We start from the raw sequence: 27,518 nt of genomic DNA, 5'->3' as shown, positions 1-27,518 counted from the left end.
CCGACAAGTAGTCATTACTTAATGACCTTGCGGGTGCAATAGTCCCCAAGGGCGTAAACGCTCTCCATTGCGATTTACACACGTAAGGAACGGTGCAGGACGACTTAGTGCGGAGATTCCCGACTACAAAATTTTGGTACTGCAAAAACCGTGTTACAGATATTTTTGGGGTCTAGGTAAGGAGGGAAGTCATATTAGCAGAACACAGTAGAGCCCACCGGTCAGGCCAAGAAAATGTGAAGCAGGTTCTCGCAGAAAACTACTTCCCAAAAATGGCCAAAATGGCCAATGAAATTGTCCAAAACTGCAAAACATGCGCGAAAGCTAAATATAGGCATCTAAAGAAACAAGAGATTGGCGAGTCACCGATTCCTTCTCGTGTAGGAGAAATGCTACGCATAGACATTTTCTCAACGGGTAAAAAAATATTTTCTCACTTGCATTGACAAGTTTTCGAAATTCGCCGTCGTACAGCATGTGCCGTCAAGAACAATTGAGGATTTGAAACCGGCCTTGTTACAGGTCAGGGATTTACTGCGACAACGAGCCACCGTTAAAATCGTACACGTACACACAGAAGTGGCTAAGTAGTTGCTGAATGTGTGTTGCGGCACGTTGCTGCCCACAACACAGTCACCTCGTTGTCGCCTCTGTAGCTGCGGTGTGGTACAGAGTGCGGATCGGGACCAGGTGGTGGCCACGATCGGTGACTATAACTGAAGTGACCAACAGGAATAAGCCGGTAGCAGGGTCGTAGCTCCGACTTTATATTTACGGCAGTTATTTTACAATAACGTCTCTTTATTTCGACTGTCAGTTCAGAACTAAGTAATACAAAGAGAGAGAGCTTAAGATTACCTTATCTCGCACAGATCACGGCCGCCGACCAGCATCCGTAGTATAGCTTCGTGTGTCGTTCGTCGTCACACGCAGCTTTTACTGATGTTAACTACTCCCCATCATATTAAAAATGGGCGTCCTCGTATATGTCTATGTTATCAAGGATTTGCGTTGTCGACATCGAGACTCCACTTTGCCGCCTGATAAATCATGATATTTAACATTACGTAGAATGCAAAGCGGATTGATGTTGGTGAAGGTGGCATCTGATTGTAAGCATTTGTAACCAGTTATATTCTGCAGCATTTCTTCGTTTGACTAGTTGACAAGTTGACGAAGAGTAGTTGGCCGATCCTTGATATGCGTGCTAGGTCGATGAGATGAGCCGACCAACAGGCTGCAAACGGTTAATTGTACCCCATTCCATGAGCTGATAGCAACGCTTCTAGTTCGACCTTGCATTCATTTGTTTTCATCGAGGTGTGATATCCGGTCGGTGTGCGCTTTTCAAATTATCTACAATACAAACTAAAATTAATTGTACAAGATTTAGTAATGAACATAGTATTTGCTAGTATTTTAGGTTAACAGTTGTAAAACCGATTTAGAATCGCCTTTGGGTCAAGAGTGCAACTTCAAAGAATGCAAAATATATGCAATATAGAATATAGAATGCTATATATTAATTTTTTTAGTTTAAATAAATTTGAATTTACAATGTATTAATGTTTACTGCCATGGTTGCGTGAGCATTTATACGAGCCTGAATTTTGGGTAACACGCCAGAGTATCTGCCACAACTTTTTAGCCTATAAATCAATCTTGTAAGTGGCCTTACCGAATATTGTCCTTGTGGACCACCCTCCCTTGAATTAGGACCGTTGTCCCTATATCACCATCAACCCTATTCTCGACATACAGGGGCGTAAATTTATCCCCCAGTCTCTTGTTGGTTTTAACTTACACCCCTCTCAAATACTCTCTTCTGCCTAGTCGGATTATTCCGATCTAACTGCTCCACCTGTGCCTTCTTTAGGCTCATGATTATATCAGGGGCAAAGTCTGCATTAGCATGGATGATCTCGACAGGTTTTCTATTCGTGACAGTGTGAAATGACCTGTTACTGTGTAAAGGTGGGGCATTTGCTATTTCAATATCGTATTGATTTTTTAGCATGGATCGTATTGTTTCGGAGTTAAGCGATGCCTCGTTATCGCAATATATCGATTTAACATTAGGAAAAAGGTTGACCAGCTGAAGGATTGGGGCCTTTACATCCGATATTGAACGCGATGCAATTGGCTGAACCACCGCAAACTTGCTAAATTTATCAACAGTCGCGAGGAAGTACTTTCCCCTTGTTGCGAAGATGTGTATATGTAACATCTCCCCAACCTGCGTTGGTATTGGGGTATACCTAATTCCTGTTTTACTGGATGCCTGTTGTGTTTTGCCTTTTGGCAAACCCTGCAGTTTAAAACGATTTCGGCTGCAATTTTACCGAATTTATTTATTTTTGGAAAATAGTAGTCAAGTAGCACTTGCTTAACGTTCTCTTGAGCAGCCCTATGAGCGCTGTTATGTTCAATAACTAAAATTTCTTATTGTTCATCAGACTTGATAACGTCCGCCACCCAAGACTTACAAAACCAGAACCAGACTATCTTGAATACGGGCCAGGACTGGAAGCTCACAGTGTATGGCATTCACTACGATGGGTGTTACTACGTCTCTTGCTAAGTCCAGTAATGTCTCCCAATCAGTAAAATCAATTTGATGACGTGTCTTAGTACCAAATACTATAAATAGTCGCTTATTCGGCACGGATGCTTCCTCCAATACGATTTGATTCTGGAAACAGTTCAATGGCTTTTCCGTGGCTTCAATGACAAATGTTGAGGATTCTTCACTGTGAATAGTGGCTCGATCTGACTCTGATGAGCTCTGCAAAGCATTAATATTTTGTCGCGCCAGAGCGTCCGCAACGCAATTTTCTTTCCCCGGTTTATTCATAACCTTTGCACCGCTCTCTTCGATTCGGGCTTTCCAACGCTTAATTTTTGATTTTGGGTTCTTGTCAGAGACCGCAAAAATGAAAAAAAAATTGGTGCCCTCCCGAGATTAGACAGTATCATATTTATACTCGGCATCGGGTAAATATCGGCAAATTTTAAATTTATTGTAGGGAGGCCTGGATGGCCGAATAATGCCATTTCTGGGTAGATCTTTGATCTCCCGATTCACGAAATCGGAAACACCCATAGGAAACGGGTACAATTTTAAATAAACTGGCTCATTGTCCTTTGTTCGAATGGTCGCTACGACATTTGTGTTGGTAACTTCTCATTGGGGTCATCAAAGGGTCTCGAGTTTTTACACATCATCTGCTGAAAATCTTCCTAAACTTTTGGGGGCACGACATATCCTCAATCATCGTGAAGTTAACTTGAGCGCATTTTTGAAAGTGTAGATCTTCACGTCCTCCATTAAACTTGACAGAATTGCCCTTGAGGTCAATTGTCGCACCTACCTGAGCTAAAAGGTCAAGGCCAACTATGCAGTCAAATGTTTTAAGTCCGGGTAATAAGAAGAAATGGCTCTCTACACCAAACAGGTCAAGCTCACATTTGCGTTCTATTTTTTCAAAGCCATGAAGTGACTTAACAATAAAAGGTGAATCGACGGGAACTGAAGTCGGCAATCCTGTCTCTTTCTTGATATAGCTTTTAGAGGCTCCCGTATCCACTAGAAATTTTCGTTCTCCCCCGCTACTGTTCGCTGGACGAACGGAAGCAGGGATGAACCCCTAAAAAATGTACGGAATCGCTTTCATAGTCGGTTTCCTCTTCACCGTCTATGTCATCCACCGCATCGTTAGCAATCTGATTATAATGATCCTCCTTTTGATCATTCCTATCTTCTTCAAACAGATGGTTACCCCTTTTACGCTTGAAATCAGACATTCTTTGAGAGCTAGTCGGTCTATTTTGTGCACTCTGCTGTTGTGCGTCAAGCGCCTGTGGCATGGAAAAACCCTGAGGGCGCTGAAAGTTTGTCAGCTGACGAAACCTCGACAATGTTGGATCTACGTCCATCTTCTCTATCGGTCTATTGTCAACAACGGGTCGTCCACCATTGTCCCTTGTAAAAAATGGATTTTTTACCCACTTTTTGAACGTCGGTTCATGGTTGGATTCTGTTGTCCTTTGTAATTGACGATTTTGAGCCTGCCTGAGATATTCTTCTATGGACCTGGCATTTTGTGTCGCAAAGGCATGCCTCTCGTGATTTGCCTCTATTTCCTGAGCCATTGCTAGGGCTGAAGGCAGGTCTGCACGTTGAGCAGCAAATAGAACATCAGTTAAGTTTCTCTTTAGCCCAGAAATAAAGACACGCAGAGCATCAGACCTATGCTTATCATTCATATATCGGGCATGGTCCGTCTCATATGTCATGGTTGTCTTGTTTGTAAGGAGTGAGAGTTTCTTCTCAACCTCCTCATAAAACTGACATCTGCCCCTTCCTAAGCTCTTGCTCGAGCAAGTGTAATGGGCGTTTATCAGAATAGGTAAAGTCAAGGCGGCTAATAATGGCGTCAAAATTAAGGACTGTATTAAATGAAGAAAGAACAGAGTCAGCAGATCCCCTAATTTTGTTACGGATTATGAGAACAGCCTGGTAATGCCTAGAACTACCCCTATACTCTCTGAATAATTCATATGCAGCTGCTGCTGCTTGTCGCCAAGAAACATATTTTCCCTGAGACCCATTAAACTCTGGCAATGCTTTTACCGCATCGAGGCCTTCATCATTGCCGGTTACAGCAATAGGCACGTACACTGCAATCTCAGGAGCATATATTGTTGAAGCGGTAAACTTATTTTTGACTTCCTCCAACTTCTTTTCAAAATATTCTCTCTGCACATTTAATGCAGCCGATACCGCTACATTTATGACTGCCTGTAGTTGTTGTGGATCCATATTGTATGTCTTCTTTCTTATACGTTCGGCCTCGTCGGTTAAAAAAGTTTACTCAGTTGATCAACCAATTCTTCAGACTCTGTCTCGCTCATACAACCGCAGTCAAGGTATTTGGCAGTCCCGCACAGATAATAAAGTCCGAATGCAAACAAGTGCAGAATACTAGAAAAAGGTAAGAAAAATTTGATCGCTCGCCAAGCTAGGCGCTAAGCTAAGTGCTTATCTATTCACAGTGTTCTTGCACGTGTCTCAGATTTTACTATTTGAAAAAAAAAAAACACCGGGACCGAGAGATAAGCATGCAACTAGTCGTCCGCTGAAAACTGTACCTTCTATGCATAGTAAAAACTACTCAATTTGCAATTACTTTAAATTAATTCCAACACTTGGCCGCCACGCCAGGAGGTATCACAAGGGTATCAACGCGCCACCAACGGTGGTACGCGCCGTAATTGTGACACACTACTGCAAGTGCAACTACACTCTCCATGCGAGGGAGGCTGGAAACAGGCTCTTAGTTAGGTCATGTCTCTGCTAAGAGTGCTGGCTAATCGTAGTTGGGCTGTAGCTGGTAACTCTCAAAAATTTCCACACCTCCGGGCCGGACTAAGGTGTCATTCGACCCGTGCCGAAAGTCTGCCAGGCTGGGGGCCCGTGTAATAACTAGCCCAGTCGATAACGGAGAGTCCGGGCAAGTGGCGTCCGCCCGGTCTAGTTAGCCTTACCCGGGTACTGCGGATCTTTGCCCGGGCGGACCTTTTATTTCTCTGCAACTCGTGGGTACTATGAGCAATAGACCTAATAATTTTAAAATACCGCAGGCCTTGAGTGCGGGAAGTGTCGCAAGACATTACTAGGACCGTCTCCTTGACGGATGGCGGCCTACTTCGGTGGTAACACCAAAAAATGCTCCTAAACGGAGTGCGCCAACGGCACAAGCACGCCCAGTTACGAGAGGGAAGTATTGGGCAGCCACACCGAGTCACTCGAATGTGGTCCAAGCCGGCCAAGCGAGACGGGCTTAAAACCCATTACCGCAACTTGGTCAGCCTGGGGCCCGGGATGACCCTAACCGTAAGTGGCTGAGCAGGGCCAGAACGAAGTGGTATCTTCGTTACCTTCAGCAGGGCAAGTCACCCGCAGAAGCTTTGTCTCTGGCGAAGACACCGCAGCCGCTAGAGCAAAAGCCGAACTCTGCTTCGAAGCGGGCAAACACCACCCTGACGCCTCCGACGGAAACGCCTAAGAGGCAGAAGGTGGAGAAGAGCAGGCCACTGACTGCTCCCTTCGATGGCCCAAGTACCTCAAGGGCTGCAAAGGCAACTGAGGTACGCAAGCCATCATATGCGACCGTAACTGGGGCCATTAAGGTTGCGGTCGAACCAGAGGGGTATCCCAAAGTCATCCTCAGCAGTGAGAACCTCTCACAGCTCGAGGACGCACTACTGGAGGAACTAGTCCTCTCCGGTTGGGATTCTCCAATCAAGTTGGGAGGAATCCACTTCAGGGTGGGCCACCTGATAGTGGACTGCCGCAACGCAACCACTACTGAGTGGCTACGTGCTGTACGTGAAGAACGCCAAGGTGATTTGGGATCAACGGGCCTCTAGCCCTAGAGCCTGTATCCTGGCATGTAGAAGTATTAATTATTATATACTTACAGAATTTCTCACGCGGGACTGTGTACCGATCGTGGTAGAAGATGTGGGAGCAGCCATGAAGACTGTGGTAGCATCGGTATACTTTGCCGGTGACGAGGCGTGCCCACCGCAAGAGGACACACTCACCCATCATCATCGGATGTGATGCAAATGCACATCACGAGATATGGGCAGCAGCGACGTGAATCAAAGAGGTGAGTCACTCTTAGAATTTATCTTAAATAATAATCTAGAAATCCTAACTGTCGGAAATGTTCCGAAATTTGTAACTAGGGTAAGATGTGATGTTCTGGACATTACACTTTCCAGCAGATGAGTGGCTTCGCATATAAGCGACTGGCACGTATCTCCTGAGAAGTCAGTGTCAGATCACAGATTCGTTTTAACATAGGGCTAAATCTAGAATGTAGCGAGCGTAGCCGCAATCCCAGGAATACGAACTGGGAAGGGTTCAATGCCTCCTTACTGCGGAATCCAGCTTCTGGGGTAACCGGGAAACTCCGTACCACTCTAGAACTGGAGGCCGCCGTAGAAGATATTAGCTCGTGTCTTACTAACGCGTTTAGAGATAACTGCTCCCTTGGTCGAGCCAAGAGGGAAAAATATGCTCCATGGTGGAACGACCAATTGGGGAAGTTGCGGAAAGCGACCAGGCGTCTCTTTAACAAAGCAAAAAGTGAAGGGAACTGGGATGCCTACCGGAATAAACTGACCATGTATAACCCTGAGATCAGGAATCCAGGCAATAGTAAACACATGTGAAGGCGCAAGACTTCACAGAGCAATTTTCAAAGGAGTGCCAGAATCAAATCAGGCACTACGTATAGAGGATAACTCCTATACTATAGGAAGTAAGGAGAAACTTGAGCTACTACTGGCAACTCACTTTCCGGGAAGCACGCTTCAAACGGATGGGAATATCCCGGTTACGGCTCAAAGTAGACCGTGTGCTACTGATGGGGCCAAAGCAAAATCAATAGTAACAACGGAGAGATTAAGATGGGAAATTGGTTCATTCCAGCCCTACAAATCTCCTGGTCCAGATGGCATTCAGCCAATCCTGCTACAACGAGCGCTAAATCAGCTCGCAGTGCCGATCAGGAAAATACTGATCAGCAGTCTAGCTTTAGGACACATACCTACTGCTTGGAGTATAGCAAAAGTGGTCTTCATTCCAAAAGCTGGAAAGAAAGACATCACTGATCCGAAGTCGTTCAGACCCATCAGCTTGACATCGTTTTTGCTAAAAACGTTGAAAAACCTAGTGGATGTCAGCATTAGAAGCACTCTGCTTGTAGAGCATCCGCTCTACCGATCAAGATCAACTGATACTGCCCTATATCACCTGAAAAGCCTTATTGTGGATTCACTTACTCATAAGGAAGTGGCGCTATGTGCCTTCTTAGACATACAGGGTGCATTCGACAATACCTCTCATGAGGCGGTCAACGCATCCTTGGCAAGAAGAGGACTAGATGCAACAACCAGTAGATGGACCAATCACTACTGGCATCTAGACGAGCCATGGTCACTATAGGAGGACAGTCGTCCACAGTCGTATACTTTGCCAGGGCTTTGCTGACGATATTGTCATTATAGCCATATGAGGAAAAAACATATCATTCAACTGGGCCTCAACATGACCAGCGAATGGTGCAAGGAAGTAGGCCTGAGCCTAAATCCTAGCAAAACCATTATTGTTCCTTTCACAAATAGGTACAAGCTACAGAGAATGAAGGCAATAACCATGTCAGAATGTCGCATAGAGGCCAGTAAAGAAGTTAAGTATCTTGGGATAACCCTCGACTCCAAACTTAGCTTCAAAACTCATGTCGATAAGACAATTGATAAGTGCACCAGAGCACTTTTCACGTGTAGGAAAATTGCTGGAAAATCGTGGGGAACCTCACCACGCATAATACTGTACCTTATCTTAGTCAGACCCATACTAACCTATGGAGTAATAGCCTGGGGTGATAGAGCACGCCTTAGCACCACTAAGGTGAAACTTCATAAGCTCCAAAGAATGGCCTGCATATGCATGACAGGAGCAATGCGCACCTGTCCCACTGCAGCCCTAGAAGTATTAATGGAGGTAACGCCGCTTCATATAGTCATTGAAATGAAACGGAAAGCCACCCTAATAAGAATTGAGGGAGCAGGAAATGACTGCAACCTCACTAGAAAGGATGCTGAAAGCCTAAAATGGGATATCCCTTTGCTGATGCAACCAAGGGATGAGATGCCAGCTGAGCACAGGTTCGCTCAAAACTTCAGCACTCATCTCAGTAATAAAAACAGTTGGACAACCCTGGGGAAAGTACACCCTATGAAACTACAAACAATAAAGTGGTACACAGACGGATCCCTCACCGACGAGGGAAGTGGGGTGGGGGTTGTAGGCCCCAGGTTAAAATACCACGAATCAATGGGCAGATACACCAGCATTTTTCAAGCTAAGGTCTGTGCTATTGGACGCTGTGCGGAGTTTAATCTGCAAAGGAACTATCGTGGCAAGGACATTGCCGTACTGTCTGATAGTCAAGCAGCCATAAAGGCGCTCAGCAAAGCTAAGATAACATCTAAGCTAGTAAATGAAGTGAGGACAGCCCTAGACAAACTGGGAGCTGTCAACAAACTCACAATTAGGTGGGTCCCGGGACACAACAACATCCCGGAAAATGAGCTAGCGGACAACCTAGCCAGGAAAGGGGCAGAGAACCCTCTAATTGGGCCCGAACCATTCTGTGGTGTTGGTCACCACAGAGTACTGGGCTTACTTAAGTAAATAGAGGAAGAAAAACGTCTGTCCTTCTGGGAACACCTACCAGGACTTTGGCAGTCTAAGATTCTCCTTCATGAATATAACCACAAAAGATTCAAGACCTTAATGACACACGGGAAAAACACTGTGCGCATTTTAACTGGCCCTCGCAGTCATTTGCATAAGATTGGCATTGCAGACAGTGAACTCTGTCGCTTCTGTTCCATGGAGGAGGAGAGCTCTGCACATATTATATGTGACTGCACGGCGCTTTCCATCAGGCGGAACAGACTCCTGGGCATGTATGTAGTCCCACGGGAAACAATTGCAGCCCTGAACCCCAATAAAATTCTGGCTTTTATACAGTGCATTGGACTTCAGGATGATCTTTGAGTCATGAAGGGGTAGTACAATAGATCCTACTGGGTCGCAGTACACATAGAAACCCACATAATAATAATAATACTATGAAAAGCATAGCCGGCAGTTGCAAGCTAATGGTGTCTAAATACTTATGCCCACTTGTGTAGAAGGAACAAGAAGAAGTCTGATCAGGAACAATCGAATTACTATCGATTTGTCAAAAATTATATTGCTACGCCCACTCTAAGGCTGCAAACCTACCAAAACTGTCACCTCCTCACTTTTGAACAATTTTTACTTATGTTTTAAGTTTTATTTTTTTTCCCAATTTCTATTCCAAAATTAAAATTCTATTCCAAAAAAATTGAAATTTTTCGTTCACATTTCCAGCTCAGTAACAGGTATCTGATATTCGGGGAAATCGACTGGAGCATTCTCTATGCTATCTATTTATCTATTTTTCGTAATTATCATTTTATATCTACGGAAAAAGTAATTTTAATATAAAGAACACATAGAATAATATATATATATACGAAAATATTAAAACCAATTAAAATAGATTTGTTTAATATCTCAATGTTTATAATAAAGTAAGTAATTTGATCAAAAATTTTATCAAAAGTTTTAGATTCAATTGTCATTCCTCCCAGAGGATGCCCAGTTCCACAACGGTCGATTTGACTACATGGAACTTAGAAAAGGAAACGCTTAAACGGCTTTTGAGAGTGCAATCTAGAAAAATGTTGAAAGGTGAAAGGTGAACGTGCAGTGGTAAATATAAGAAAACTGGCAAAAAAAAAAAAAAAAAAAAAAAACAATAAAAAATCAAAATTTGTTCAAAAATGTTGACGTTGTATCATGGTAGATATAAGCAAAACAAATATAAATATAAAAAAAAGGTCAAGAGTGTAGTCGTGGCAGTTTTGGTTGTTTATATGTGTGGCAACGGTCTGAAAGATATTTGTGGAGCGTAGAATCAATTTATTTTTCTATCTATTACATTTCCTCATATCACAGTGGTTATCGTAACAGACGAGCGGGCGGATAGGCATACATGACTAGATTGACGTGCCTATTCACCCTGATTAAGAATATATTCGAGGCTAGTATACCCTTCTACGCATTCATGTTTGTACTGTTATTTGTAAGTTTTTATTCTGAAATTTTTCTAAGTTAGTGCTGTGGTTAATGTTGGGAAAATAAATACAAGTGCCTAACGACTTTTCCCACCTCAAAAGAAGACGAGTTGTCACTGTTTTTGAATTCTTTTCACCATTGAATAAATGTTAGTTTTTGTTAATATTAAAGCTACGTTGGCAGCACTGCCGTTATCGACATAATAGCCTGGAGTGATAGAGCCCACTAAGGTGAAACTTCATAAGCTCCAAAGAATGGCCTGCATATGCATGACAGGAGCAATGCGCACCTGTCCCACTGCAGCCCTAGAAGTATTAATGGAGGTAACGCCGCTTCATATAGTCATTGAAATGAAACGGAAAGCCACCCTAATAAGAATTGAGGGAGCAGGAAATGACTGCAACCTCACTAGAAAGGATGCTGAAAGCCTAAAATGGGATATCCCTTTGCTGATGCAACCAAGGGATGAGATGCCAGCTGAGCACAGGTTCGCTCAAAACTTCAGCACTCATCTCAGTAATAAAAACAGTTGGACAACCCTGGGGGAAGTACACCCTATGAAACCATAAACAATAAAGTGGTATACAGACGGATCCCTCACCGACGAGGGAAGTGGGCCCCAGGCTAAAATACCACGAATCAATGGGCAGATACACCAGCATTTTTCAAGCTGAGGTCTGTGCTATTGGACGCTGTTTAATCTGCAAAGGAACTATCGTGGCAAGGACATTGCTATACTGTCTGATAGTCAAGCAGCCATAAAGGCGCTCAGCAAAGCTAAGATAACATCTAAGCTAGTAAATGAAGTGAGGACAGCCCTAGACAAACTGGGAGCTGTCAACAAACTCACAATAAGCTGGGTCCCGGGACACAACAACATCCCGGAAAATGAGCTAGCGGACAACCTAGCCAGGAAAGGGGCAGAGAACCCTCTAATTGGGCCCGAACCATTCTGTGGTGTTGGTCACCACAGAGTACTGGGCTTACTTAAGTCAATAGAGGAAGAAAAACGTCTGTCCTTCTGGGAACACCTACCAGGACTTTGGCCGTCTAAGATTCTCCTTCATGAATATAACCACAAAAGATTCAAGACCTTAATGACACACGGGAAAAACACCGTACGCATTTTAACTGGTCCTCGCAGTCATTTGCATAAGATTGGCATTGCAGACAGTGGACTCTGTCGCTTCTGTTTCATGGAGGAGAAGAGCTCTGCACATATTATATGTGACTGCACGGCGCTTTCCATCAGGCGGAACAGACTCCTGGGCATGTATGTAGTCCCACGGGAAACAATTGCAGCCCTGAACCCCAATAAAATTCTGGCTTTTATACAGTGCATTGGACTTCAGGGAGATCCTTGAGTCATGAAGGGGTAGTACAATAGATCCTACTGGGTCGAAGTACACATAGAAACCAACTAAATAATAATAATAATAATAATATTATATATATTTATGTTATTTATGTTTATGTAATAATCGGTACCCAGGGAACACCACGGGGAGGACATTACAATTGTAATGGGGTCCTTTATTAGGCCTTCGAGTCAACTTGAAAAATTTTAATTTTTAACATTAAAACATTTCCATTCTTCCCAATTAAGTTATTTTTCTAACTATAGTTTTTTTTTTATATTTTGCGTCCATTTTTCAGTCGCCAATTATTTAAATATCGCTCATTTTTTTATTTATGAGATAGAATGCTGAGCTTAGCTTGCTTTTTTTTGTCTATCAGCTATCATCACAGTCCACTTGCAATGCTTAAAAAGGAAAACTTTTATAAGTTTGTTAAACAGATCTGTTCTATGTGCATAACATTCATTATTTTCATAAAAACATAATGAGAAGTCACTACTTTCATTTGTGCACTTAATGCATTGTTCAACAATACATTTTTTTATACACATTTGTTTTTTATTATTTTTAAAAATATTTTCGAAAACTTTAATGTGTATTTTGCAAATATTAATAAATAAATCAGATGGTGCCTTTAATTTCCCAAAGTCCGAGGCACGAAGTACGGACACAAGCACTCAACAATCACTGCCTTATTAATTTTTCTCACGTCGCAAGCTGAATACCGTAATGACAAGTATTCTAAAATAAAGTCATTTTCGAAATTTATTTTGTGATGTATATAGATTCGGCTATTACTATTTCTAAGCTTTATTTAAATAATAATAACGTTAAGGCAATGCAAAACAAGAATTTTTCGCATGTGCCAATTGATCAAAAATAATATAGATTTAAAGTCAACGAACTTCTAAGGTGAAGGGCATATTTTGTCAAATTTACAATGCATGAGCATACGTGTGCACACATACAGTTGTCTGCTATCACTGTATGCGTAGAAAAGAGATGTTTGCTGTAGCGCTCTCCGCTCTTTCTCTCTCGAACAAAAACTCGAGAGAGCCTGGAGGCACATCTAGAGCCACGGCCAAAAAATCGTGTGCCAAAAAATCGTATGGCGTTACGCATCTTGTTATTCTAGTGTCTTTGGTACTGGCTAGCCGAGCCACACTCAAGCAACCGTTTTGAGCTATTAGCACAAGCTGATGAAGACGAAAACCAAACTGACAATGGGACAAATGCAACAATAAATACGCAAATGCAAATTGAGCACAAAAAAGCAAAACCGCCCCATATATATGTTCAAAATGTTGAAAACATATACGCACTAACTACTGCGTTAAATTCATTGAAAGAAACATGATATGAACTAAAAGCACTATCAACTAATGAAATAAAAATACATCCACTACAAACTACTCACTATCACAGCATATTAAGACTATTAAAAGATAAATCGACCAAATACTACACCTTCAGACCAAAAAACCAGAGAGGGTTTAAGGTAATTCTTCGTAACGTCCATCATGCTACAGACAAAGACGATATTATCAATGAACTAGATCAGAAAGGGCATGAAGTTATAAATTTACACAACATCCAGCGCTACGACTCCAAACAACCATTACCTCTATTCTCTATTGAACTCAAAATAAAAGACAATAATAAAGACATTTATAAAATGGAGCACCTACTTCATTGCAAAGTAATCTTTAAGCCATCGCGACCAAAGCGAACACTTCCTCAATGTACAAACTGCCAAAAATATGGACATACAAAAAATTACTGGACCAAAGACCCTACTTGTGTAAAGTGCGCTGGAAAACACAGCTCATCATCCCGTACTATTAACACAAAATCGGATAGAACAAGCATTAAATGTGCACTATGCAGTGGAAACCACACTGCAAACTAAAAAGGTTGTATGGTGTACAAAGCACTGCAAATTCAAAAATACCCAACTCTTCGGAAAAAAGAAATACCTGTAACAGAAACAACACATCAAACGACACAATACAACGCAACAAATAACGTAGTAAGCTTAAAGACGCCAGCTTTATCCTATGCCGAAGTCCAAGTAACTAGCCATCAAACCAACTCAACCTACTATTGTACCTGATATACAGCCTGCTTCAACTCAATTAAGCTAAACTGCACATAATGATTCTGACGAACTTAAACAAATGATGAAACAATTAATAGCCCAAATAACAAATATGATGAACATTTTCACTCTTTTATTATCTAAGCTTGACAAATAAACACCTAACAATCGCTACACCTAACAAATGCTAACGGACTTTCACGTCATTTACTTGAACTAAAAACATTCTTAAATAAAAAGCAAATTGACGTCATGCTCATTTCTGAAACACACTCAACTGAGAAAACCTATATAAACATACCTAACTATAATATTTGCTCTACTAATCACTCGGTCGGTAAGGCCCATGGTGGTACTGCAGTAAAAATTAAAAAAAGCATCAAGTGCATAGAGTTCGATGGCTTAAAAAAGGACTACATACAGACTACTACTATATCGACCTCAGACACAACGGATCCAATAAATATATCGGCAGTTTATAGCCCGCCTAAATTTAATAATACAAAAGACCAATACCTCGATTTCCTAAAATCACTGGGAAATCGGTACTTGGCAGGAGGTGACTATAATGCCAAACACATAACTTGGGGGTCAAGACATAGCACTGCAACGGGACGTCAACTGTATGAAGCAATAAGAAATAATAATAGCCGTGCTCTAAGCACAGGAAAGCCGACATACTGGCCAACTGACACAAATAAACTACCGGACTTAATTGACTTACAAGAAATATAACAAGCGAGAAACTAACAATAAAATCATGCCTAGACCTCTCTTCCGACCATTCCCCAATATTAATTACATTACATGGTTGGCTAGAAGAAAACGAAAACGACTCCCCTTTATTTAACCACAAAATAATCTGGAACATGTTTCGCGACATTTTGGAACAGAACATGGAAATAAATATCTCTCTAAAGACAAACAACGAACTGGACTCTGCAGTAGCATATTTAAGTGACAATATCATTTATGCAGCAACGCAATCGACACCATCTGTAAAAATGATCACTTTAAGAAAACTCCCAATTTTATTAGAGACAAAATCAGACAAAAGCGTAAACTTAGGAGGATTATGGATAATAATTAGGAGGATATGGTAAAGGACTAGGCATCCAGGAGATAAAAACAAACTTAATAGAGCAACAGACGAGCTCAAGAGAACTCTCAGGAAAGACAAAGATAGCCGGCCTCAACTACCTTAGCAAACTTCGTACTTCCTAATCTACAAACTATTCCCTGTGGAAAGTGACCAAAAAATTGACGAACTCAACTATACACAAGCCACCTATAAAAACAAACAACAACACATGGTCGAAATCAAACAAAGAAAAATCAGACACTCTTGCTAAGCACTTTAAAACATCATTTACTAATGAAATGGACAACGACAATGCTGAGCTTCCAAGACAAATCACCAACTTAAATTGTGCAATTAAAACTATAACAAAGGCAGAAATTAAATCTGACATAAAACAAATTAAAAACAAGAAAGCCCCCAGATATGATTTAATTGGAGGAAAAATTCTTAAAGCACTACCGGACGCTATATTACATACTTGTTTAACGGAATCTTTCGATTGCAGTACTTTCCCAAAACTTGTAAGGTAGGCCAAATTAAAGTAATTCCAAAACCAAACAAAAACGCTAATACTGTATGCTCGTACAGACCATTCAGCTTATTACCTGTCCTCTCAAAAGTATTTGAAAAAGTCCTATTTAATAGAATCGGGCCAATCCTAGAGCAAAAAAACATAATCCCCACCAATTCGGCTTTCGGAAGCAGCACTCGACTGTACAACGGGTCCATCGAGTAATTAACAAAATAAGTGACGGTTTTGACAAAAAGAAATTTTGCTATACTGTGTACTTGGACACTGCTAAAGCATTTGACAAAGTATGACACAAAGGACTGCTGCATAAGCTCAGAAATATATTACCATATATACCATCCTTCAAAGCTATAGAACGGACAGATATTTCTATATCAAATACGACAATGAATGCTCAGATATTATGCCAGTGTGAGCGGGTGTTCCCCAAGGTAGTGTGCTTGGGCCCATATACCTGATTTATACCTCCGATATTCCAGTGCCAACTACCCCTGGATCAATGATTGCGACGTTCGTGGTCGATACTGTGTTAATGTCGTCAAGCGCTTGCAAAAGAACAGCTGCAAGTACACTACAACAAATCATGATACAAACAGTATCCTGGTTTAAGAGATGTGGTATAGAGATAAATAAAGACAAAACTCAACAAGTAATGTACACAAAACGACAACCCAAAAACTTCGCAATTAAAATCAATGACAATCAAATATTATTACACCCATATGCCAAGTACCTTGGACTAACTATTGACTCAAAAATAACATGGAAACAACACATTCTAAATAAACGAAATAAAATGAAAAACAAATTTCGACAATTTAACTGGCTAATAGGAAAACACTCAAAACTAGAATTACATAATAAAATAGCAATATACAAGGCGATAATAAAACCAATATGGACGTATGGAATAGAACTCTGGGGAACTGCCAGTAAATTCCACTTACAGCTAATTCAGTGAACGCAAACAAAAATGCTTAGAATTATCACAAAAGCCGAATGGTACATTTGATTCAAAGATATACATAATGAAGAATTAAACTATTAAATTATTAATGTATTAGCGTATCCTTTCACTGGGAAGGGCCGCTTCTTTTATTCTTCACATCTAGTCAACCAATTACTTATTATTAATTTTTAAAAAACAGATTGTAATTTCAAGAAAAATAATAATAAAAAAAAAACAAGACTGGAAAAATTCTGAATCTAAATCAATAATCAAGCTATCTTTCAATCCACAGCGGCCACAATCTCTTCGTTTACACGAGACAATGTATCCGGGACAACATTTAAAGAACCCTTACGGTGTTCAATCTCAAAATTGAATCTTTGCAAAGCTAATGCCCTTCGCGCTAGTCGTAAATTAACCACTTAAGCGACGCATGGTCAGTTATCATATTGAATGGGAGTCCTTCCACGTAAGCTCTGAAGTTCTTAATAGCTACTATATCGGCCAAACATTCCTGCTCTGTGACTGTGTAATTGCGTAAGCTTTATTCAGTTTCTTTGAGACGAAGGCGATGGGACGCTCGTCACCCTCTTCAGATACTTGCACCAACACCGCCCCTACGCCTGACTTACTAGCGTCGCAATGTATTGCAAACGGCTTCGCGAAATCCGGACTACACAGGAACGCAGCTTTACTGAGACACTCTTCGAGTTTGCTGAACGCTTCAATTGCATCCTTCGTTAAGCCAAACATTCGCTTCGTAGTCATTAAGCCAGTTAATGGTTCAGAAAGTGTTGCGAAGTTTGCGCAAATTTCAGTACCATCCACACAATCCCATGAAGCTCCGCAAACTTTTCAAACTCTTCGGCAATGGAAAATCGGTGATCGCGGCTACCTTGTCAGGGTCCGTTCGTATTCTCCCGTCTCCGATAATGTGGCCCAAATAGCGTACTCGTCGCATACAAAAGTGACTTTTAGCGACGTTTAACGTTAAGCCCACGCGCTTTATGTGCAGGGCTAACTCCCTCAGTACATTTAAATGGCCCTCAAAACTGGAAGATACTATCAACAGTTCGTCTAGATAGATAACAACTTAATTTCTCAAATGAGCAGGCATTACTTTGTCCATTTATCGGGACATAGCCCAAAAGGCATGACTGTAAATTGATATAACGGTCTCTTGGACGGTAAAAGCCGTTTTGTCCCGAGATTTAGGTTCCGAAGGGACCTGTCAATATGCATCCTTTAGATGCAGGCTCGATATATACTCGCTCTCGGTAAACGACTCAATATCATGTTTATTTGGGGTAACGGATATGCGTCTTTTTCTGTAAAACTATTGACCTTGCGACAGTCAAGACAAATTCTCACTTTAACTGGCTTAGTTACCATCACGATTGGCGAAGACCAAGCACTTTCAGACTCTTCTATTACCCCTAATCGCAACATCCTGTCAATTTCAGCAAACATCGTTTTTTCGAAAGCGGGGGAGACAGAGAAATGTCGTTGCTTCACAGGCCGTTGCTGTTCCCACATCAATCGAGTGAGAAATTAAATTCGTCTTACCTTACCCTTCCTGACTAAATGAGGGAAAACAATTGATCACATTCGCTAACTTAGCTTTGTCACCTTCGCATTATTCGTGCTAATCCACCACGGCTTGCTGGCATGGCTCGGGCGGCAATATTTCAGCTATTTTCAAGTTAGCGCGGAGAACTCTCTCCTCCAATACCACTAATCGACGAGCCTGAATCCAACAATCCATAAACCAGGGATTCAATAAAAGAATCGGTAAGAACAATTGAGGGTCTCGAGGTCCTGTCGGGATAGAACTAATATAATCCAAACTGGCTTTACACATTTTAAAGTTCTTCCAAAACAATTTCAATCGACGAGAACTGCGAGACTTCCGTTTAAGAATTACTGGGGATTCTCTGAGATTTGGAATGCAGACATTCTGTAACTCCGAAATTTTGCTGTGAAGCAGTGAATAAACAGGTTTAATTGATTCGGCTGGGAGGGTTAGAGACACAATGTTATTGGTGTTCTCTAGTGATCGGTCATGGTTGACTGATTTCGAGAGGCATTCAAAGTCTTTCGTTTGACTGGCAACTTCGGCATGCCGACCGTGAAGTTGTTTTGAACCTTTTTGCAACTTGGTTTATGGTGTTTCCTGCACCACACCCATAATCAAAACACTCGTCTTTCGGATAGAAATTCTTGATAGCGGTGTCCTTCAACTCGGCAATTCCTAAAAAGCTTCAATGTCGTTCTCACTTCCGTATTTTGACCTCACCTCATCTTTTATCTAATGACAGACCTCGGATATCTCACGTTTAAACGGGTTTCATTTGGTTTTTGTTTAGTGTTCCTAATCAACTCCTCTATGTCACCATCGTCGCGACTCTGTCGAAATTGCAGTCGTAGAGCTGTACAAAACCTTTCCCACAGAATTCACCGTTGGCTTTCTGATAGCGCCAAAAGAAGTCATTAGCCTTGCCTTCAAACAATACGCTAATATTCCTCATTACCAAGTTGAAATTTCCATTCAACGTCTGCCTAGTAAGTGCTTCGACTCTTTGAAAATTGTCCACTGACACTCCTACTCCGGAATATTTTAATTTCCAACCATTCAGTATGCGGACGACTTTATCCGGCCGATCAAACAAATCGGAAGTAGCGCTTCGTAAAGAAGGAATATGATTTGGCGTTGCTAAATACGGCCTCTCATAGGCACTTGGTTGTTCAGCGGACATTTCACTGGCTGTAACGAATACTGCCGAACTGGGATTGGACATTACTCGCTGCATGCTTGCGGTGATAGCGTTTTGTACCAAATCTGTCATCTTCTCTGTCAACTTCATACTTCAGAAAAATCTCACTTTCCAAAATAGAGAGAAATATAAAATAAAATTGTATACAAAAAAAATCAACGATAAGGTGCGAGAAAGATAATAAAACTGAACTCTTGGCTTGATGTTCTCCTTTCATAGTTCTGTCTATTATTTCAGCTTAAAATTCTCAAGAAAACGTAGAAGGTGTTTTCTTTAAAGAAGATATTCCATTTGTAAGACTAAATTTCAAAACGAAACCAACACGAATATTCCAACCTAGAGAAATCTATCTTATTTTAGAAGAATAGTGAAAAAGAAAAAAAATACTATATGAGGATATGGCATTTCTCTCGAGTGATACCAAGATTTTCCTTCATGTTACATTAAGGATTTTTTTTCAGAATATCGTTTAGTTAGCTCAACGAAGTATATTAAACCGGGACAGAAACCAAACCGGAGTTACTTGTTACTCTGTTTTCCTCAACAAATCCACCTATCCGTTTGCTACACTTAGGATAATTTTTGGGATAAGTCTTAGTTATGGCCAGTCAGCAATACTAGTATTAACTTGACGTGGACTCCACAACTAATTCTGAACACAACAATTTTGGAAGTATGAAACTGAAACGGAAAATTTAAAAGAAAGGATTGAAGATATTAATTCGAGAGTGAAAATGAATTGAAAAACTCACTAAGGCCCCACACGTTGGGCGCCACCTTAACTTATTTATTATTATTTTTAACTAAACTGTAACGTGTAACGAAATAAAGGGATGGAAGACGAGAGTACCTGTACTTGCTGGTGTACAGCAAGTTTCTCTTCTCGTAAAACACATGGAAAGAAAAGTTTAACAATTATTAACAATTAATAATATAATTAAATAATAATTAATAAATTCCCAAATTTATTTACTTTTACTGTTTAGCTTCCATGTTTTTTTTTTCTGGTGTGTAATAAAATATGAAATTTTGTTCGCCAACAAAATGGTGACCTCCAGTAATTTTTCTAAATTTTTGTAAATAAAACTCACTCAACTTTTCAATCCTCGGCGAAAGATCGATCTCCCGGCGCAAATGAGCTGAAATGAAAGCGTGGCATTTTCCACGAACACTTTGAACAAACTTTTCCAAATTTTACCGGAAAATTTAAACGCGCACTCTCTGAAAATGAACTCATCTTAGAAAAATAATTAGATTTAGGTTAGCTTATATAAAAATAAAAATTATTAAATACTAAAAGGAATTCAATTTAAATACAATAAAGAAATACAAAAGTGATATAAACTAAGTCTCCTCCTCGAGTAAACAATTTTATAGCTTATTGTGAATACTGGTAACACTAATAATAATTTATAAATACAACTTCATTTCTCTCAGTGCAAAATTCATGCGATTCTTGGATTCATAAATTTTTCGAGGTGGGGTTATGTCAGGACAGGGCTCATCAAGCATTTTCACATATATTTTAGATTTTTCCCATGTATACTTCATCAGGAACTTTGCACTGTGTATTCTGGACTCCTAATCCCGCTAATTTTTCCCGCGATTTTAACCTCACTTTGGGGTAGTTATGCATTTTTTTGGCAATTAACTTAAATACGCATCTCAAGGTCTCAACTTATCGTCGACTGTGGTCCCGCTGCTGCTTCTTCTCCTCTTCTGCCCCTCGATGGGAAGGGCGCTCCACTATACGGCCTGACTAGGTTCTTTTCTCTCTTTCTGCCCGCCTAAAAAGTTAGAGCCTTCGATGGTGCTGCGCGATGGCTACGCCAATCTAAGCGAAGATTGTTCCAGCTTAAATTTCTGCCTGGAAAACACACGCAAAACATAACCCGCGCACCGTTTTGTGTAAAGGAAAACTCACTGCAATAATATTTTAAGCGAAGAGAGAAAAAAAAATCTTACGCCCGCAGGTTATAATTTTTCACGACACGAACTTTTCACGACTTGACTCATCGACTATTTCATTAGAAAAGAAAAAAAAACGGAAACTCAAGCCGAGGTGTAGGCCATCGCCGGAAATCACGATCAGCTGAAACTCACTCTATTTACGATATCCAAATTTTCCGGGTGCAGCTGAAAAGGGTTGCATCCCGTCTAGTAAATTCCCGCTGCATAACACTGCATCTAGTATGACCCTAAATTAGTATGTCACAGCTGAGCGCAAGCTCCCTAAAGTTTGTTTATCGTGAACTATATTATTTTACCGCTTCAATCGCCTCTACACATTCACGTGGGTTGCCTTCCTAGTTTTGAGCTTAACCTGACTTTGCCGATACTGGATGGTTACTGCTACTGGGGTCATATAGCTTTATCGACTTATTACGCAATATAAGATTAGTTCGATCCTTCTATGTACTAGAGTTTCTTCTTCTACTAACTATCTTTCTTTGAATAATCGCATAATGTTTGTTTTTGTGGCCTTCAGAAAGGCATTTTTACGATAATGTGATCAATTACGAAATTTTCAACGCCATACAGTAAATTTCTTAAATTTCTTAATATATTTAAGAAATATTTAACATATAGAATACCTATCAGTCTTGCCGATCTGCAAATTTGGTTTGCATAGTTTGACATCCATTGGCCTAAAAAAACGTTTGTATGAGGACATTAAAAATAAATTGCTTAAAAGGTGTAAATGGTTCTGAATTACGAACTTTTCTGTTTTGTTACTCCAAAGCATTGAAAAGAGCATGGTTATGAAATTGGTTATAAAAAGTTATTGTAAGGGCTACACAGTTACGAGTTAAAAAAAAAATAATCCATTTTCAATTTAAATTTTTGCAGACTGAAAATTCAATATTCCTTTGATATTTTCTCCCCTTACAATTATTTTTTAAGCGTGCGATTTTTGAGCGTTGACAATCCCACTCTAACGCCCATAAGCCGCCAAAAACAGAAAATTTCCTGAATTCTATCTAAATTTTTTATATTTCTTTCCAATTTCTATATGAGAATTTTAAAATTTCTCGTTTGCACTTCCACTAACTGAGTAAAGAATATCTGATACTCGACTATAGTGGCCACTATTGGCGACTAAAGGTTTTACAAAATATACAATTTTGTTGTTTATTTATGAGAACTGGTTTTCTCCGTTTTAATTACGGTGTACTCAATGCTGCCTACAATGCTACAATCGAGTTTCCCGACTATCAGATACCCGTTACTCAGCTAGTGGAAGGCGAACAAAAACATTTATAATTTTTCTGGATTATCCATATAAAATGGAGAAAGTATTGGATTGTATTGTGCCTGCATAAAAAGTTCTTCAACGCAATCAGAAAAGTGTTCCCGAAATAAAAACTTTTCGATTTTCTTTTAAAAAATCGAAAACAATAGAATAAGCCAATATATTTAAAGCGTCAAAAGGAAAATCACTCCTAAAAAGAAGAGTGAATGAAAGAGTCGAGTTCCCCGACTATAAGATACCCGTTACTCAGCAAGTGTGAATGCGATCGCGAAATTTCATCATTTTTCTGGATATCGATAGATATTGTGGAATAAAATGAGAAAAAATTAAAGGCGTGGATACAGTGTCTTTATACACAGATATAAATTGACAAGTCAAACAATAAGCGTCTTTGTCTTTAGAATTTGAATGCTGAATCTCAACCTTCTAGCTTTCCTGAGATCTCGACGTTCATACGGACAGACGGACATGGCAAGATCGACTTGCCTATTGATCCTGATCAAGAATACATATGTATATCTTTATATGATCGCGAATGCTTCCTTGTGCCTTTTACATACATTTCAAGAAATCTAGTACACCCTTTTACATTACGAGTAACGGGGCATAAAATTACTCGGTCAAAATAATATTCCTAGTTGTAGATCATGGAAAAATCATCAAAGCAAAAAAAATAACTTAAATATTGAATGATTAAAACTTATAACAGGTGATCTTAAACAAGAAATTTACAAGATTAATAAAAATAAGAAAAAATATTAAGCATTTTGTTAAGTGTGTGCGCTGCAGTATTAAGCGGTTTTTTGGCACTAAAAGTGTCAACAAAAATTAATAAAAAAAATTAAAAAAACAAAATAATTAATTTTTGTATTTTGTTTCATCACTTTCCTTTTTATTAAAGGGCGCATAGCGTCTTTAAAAACTACATTCTGGCCAATGGCCAATCTTCGCCGGCATTGGATTCTAGGAACTTTGTGCCGTTTACCAAAGTTTAATGATATCGTTTTAATTTTTTTTTCCGAAACGCGTAAAAAGTGATTGTATTGTTTGGCACATTTACTTGTAAGTCGTAGATCATTATCAGATGGCATATGGGAGAACCACGTTGTTAAAAATGTTGACAGATACCTAACAATCCATGATGGTTTTAACCCTGCATATCGACTGAACTCCATAACATGAAAAACTTATCCAAATCATAACAGTACCCATAATTCAACTGTTCTTGCAAGGCAATTTGTATTTGACTTCTTGAAATGAGGTTATTGTCCTGGATTCGTCTTCTAACTTCTTAATTAGTTATGTACTTTTAAGTTACAATTTTTTTTTACGGTGCAGGCCCCCTACATAAAGGCTGAATTCTTGACAGTCCTCCTAAGCAGTGATTTAACCTTTTGGCCAATAGGCCAACATGCCAACCACTCGTTACATTAAATGTAATTATTAATTGCGTTTGATTTGTATTAATCGCGTTTGTAACCATAGTACAGGAGCACCGATCATTATTTTGCACTACGACATATGAAAGAAATCATTTCCCGAATAATATCTAGCCTCCGGACTAGAAAGAGAAAGAATTAAAAGATAGACGAGGACTAAACAAAACGTCTCATCTTTAAACAGAACTTATTCATTTAACTGAAGAAGAAAAAAATAAGAAAAATATAAAAGTGAGAAATAACTTTTTGCTTAACCGGCACACCTATTATTTGACCCCAACTTTGTGTACATATTTTTGAAAATATCTAGTAAATTTTTGTTCAAAATCACTAGCCGTCCGTTTGTATAAAAGTCGTAATTCTAGTGACGCTCATGCTGTCCAACCAAAGACACTAGAATAACAAGATGCGTAACGCCATACAATTTTTTGGCGCGCGATTTTTTGGCCGTGGCTCTAGAGGTGGCTCCCGGCTCTCTCGAGGTTTTGTTCGAGAGAGAAAGAGCGGAGAGCGCTACAGCAAACAGCTCTTTTCTACGCATACAGTGATAGCAGTAAATTGTAAATTTGACAAAATATGCCCTTCACCTTAGAAGTTTCTTGACTTTAAGTCTATATTATTTTTTGCCCTAACGCTACTATTATTTAAAAATAGCTTAGAAATAGTAATAGCAGAATCATAATATCACAAAATAAATTTTTAAAATGACTTTATAGTAGAAATTTTGTCATTACAGTATTGAGCGTGCGACGTGTGAAAAATTAATAGGCAATGATTGTTGAGTGCTTGTGTCCGCACTTCGTGCCTCCAGATATGACTTTTGCAATAAATAGTTTTCATATTTTTATTTATTTTATTAATTTTTATTTTTTACTACGTATTATTATTTTTTATGAATTATTATTATCAAATATTATCATTTTTATTATTTATTAATAAAATTATTATTTATAATAATTAATATTTTTATGAAATATTTATTTCTCAATGTAATGTCTTCTTTTTGGAAAATGTATGTTTCAAATTACAGTAGTTTTAATAATTTCCTTTGTATTTGCTTTAATTATTTAGTATACTTATTAAGTCATTTGACTTAATATGATGTATGTAAATGAACCATTTTTATTATTTAAAAAGCGCATTATATTCAGCGTTCAGCTATTTTTTTTTTTTTTGTTCTTTTCCAATTTGATATTTTTAAAAAGCGCGCCATCATCATATTGCTACAAAATTGGCCACAACTGCAAATATGTAAATTCGTTTCTTCGATCAGAATTGATTTCGGCACGAAAATCGTCTTCTAGCACAACACGCACACATATACGCGTTCTCGTCTCTTGTTTTTACTCACACAAGCAAAAAATTCTATTTTTAGATTTCTTACGCTCCCAGCGTAAGCGAGCGGAAAGAGAGCAAATTTGGCCTTCACCAAAAAAGTGGCTGCATAGTGCCAAACCAATGTATGGCCGTTACGCATCTTGTTATTATACTGTCTTTGGTCCAACTCTGTGTAAGATCGTCGACACGCCCACTTAAAAACATGTTTTTAATTTTTAAACCCGTTGCTCGAGAAGTAAAAGGGTATACTATATTCGTTGAAAAGTGTGTAAAGGGCAGAAGGAAGCGTTTCCGACCATATAAAGTATATCTATCTATATATATTCTGGATCAGGATCAATAGCCGAGTCGATCTGGGCATGTCCGTCTGTCCGTATGAACGTCGAGATCTCAGGAACTATAAAAGCTAGAAGGTTGAGATTCAGCATACAGATTCTAGAGACAAAGACGCAGCGCAAGTTTGCTGACCCATGTTACTCTAACTCCCACAAGCCGCGCAAAACTGGATTGCTATTTTAATATGTGTGTTGATATTTTTCACATTTTTATTAGTCGTGTAAATATCTATCGAGTTCCCAACAACTTTTTGCAGCGCCCACATTTTGAAATTATTATGGATATTTATTCAAAATTATATTATCCTTGTAAATTTTTATCGTCTTGCTGAAAAACTTTTTGCAACGCCCATAAACTGCCCGAAATTGCCACGCCACACTTGTCCTTCGGTATACCAAAAAAATCAATTTGCTTTCGCACCTCCTTTCCCCTGCCGAACTTCCAAAGCCCAATTTGAGTAATTTAAATTTTTTTTTCTCATTTCATTCCATAATATATATCGATATCCGAGGCAAATTATGAAATTTCGCGTTCGAATTTCCACTTGGTGAGTAACGGGTATCTGATAGTCCGGGAACTTGACTATATGTATCATTTTCTCTTGTTTAATGTCTCTGTGTTAATTTTTATCGATATGCCAAAAGCATTTTGGCCACTCCCATTTAATATATTTTTAATATATATTGTTCCCTAAAATGTATTTCTTGCACTCCCAATACCTGTAGAGTTGTATTGTTTTAAATATTTTTTGTAAATTAATCCCTAGGAATTGTTTAGTTTTTGCGTTTCTTGGAAGTCATCAATAACTATTTTTTCCTAGTAATCAATGAATTGACATCATGGTAATATTGTGATGTGATACTCATTGAGTAAAATAGTATGTCGTATAAGTTATAAGTATTTACATAACAGCAATATTCATCGTTTCGACAGCATATGGTACATATGTATGTATGTATTATATGTCTATTCACATTGAATTTGTGTAATAAAATTGTAATATCGGGAACTGTATACAAAATAAAAGAGAATTGGGAATGTGCATGCAGACTATAATCCCCTACGTAAATAATTTTAAGTTCACAATTTGCCTGTGCCCACCGTAACTCTTTAATCTGTAACGTATATTTAACGATTTTTTTTTTAACTAAAGATTGTTTTATCTGTAAAAACGAATTGATATACAAAAAATGTTAGTAGATTAAGTATTATAATACTAAACACTGATGCCAGCATCAGGTTTATAAATAAGCCTGATGTAATGAAATGTAAATATATTTTCATCCATGCAACGAAATTTTTTAACTGATATCAGCAGGTGGCAAATTTATTTGTGGTGTGGTAACTTTGTTATAACAGTACCGATATTTCGTTTTTTAGGCGCTCGACTTCTATTAATTTCCTTAAATCTTAGCGTAAGCAACATTTTCTTGAGAGTGTACGTACTTAATTACTATCTTACACGACACGACTGGACAAAGGGTAATTTAGGGTATTTATAATTTGACAAATAAACTTACAGAACAATATAATGTTAATTCTTTGGAAAACGCAGCTGATATGGTACTTTGCCAACGACAGGCCAGCGAACTTCCAACAGGGTCTTAAAC

General features: G+C 39.2%; 1 long non-coding RNA gene across 1 annotated transcript; it reads right to left on the bottom strand.

Moving 5' to 3' along the window:
* Positions 1 to 764: 764 nt before the first annotated feature.
* Positions 765 to 27,518, bottom strand: LOC123327136. The gene is made up of 3 exons (XR_006541625.1): positions 27,429 to 27,518; positions 20,634 to 20,681; positions 765 to 1,368 (listed from the first exon to the last, which is right to left on the bottom strand). It is a non-coding gene; the product is annotated as an uncharacterized LOC123327136 (long non-coding RNA).

Source organism: Drosophila simulans, chromosome 2L (assembly GCF_016746395.2).
Source record: "Drosophila simulans strain w501 chromosome 2L, Prin_Dsim_3.1, whole genome shotgun sequence".
NCBI lineage: Eukaryota > Metazoa > Arthropoda > Insecta > Diptera > Drosophilidae > Drosophila > Drosophila simulans.
This window is presented reverse-complemented; position numbering and strand designations above follow the sequence as displayed.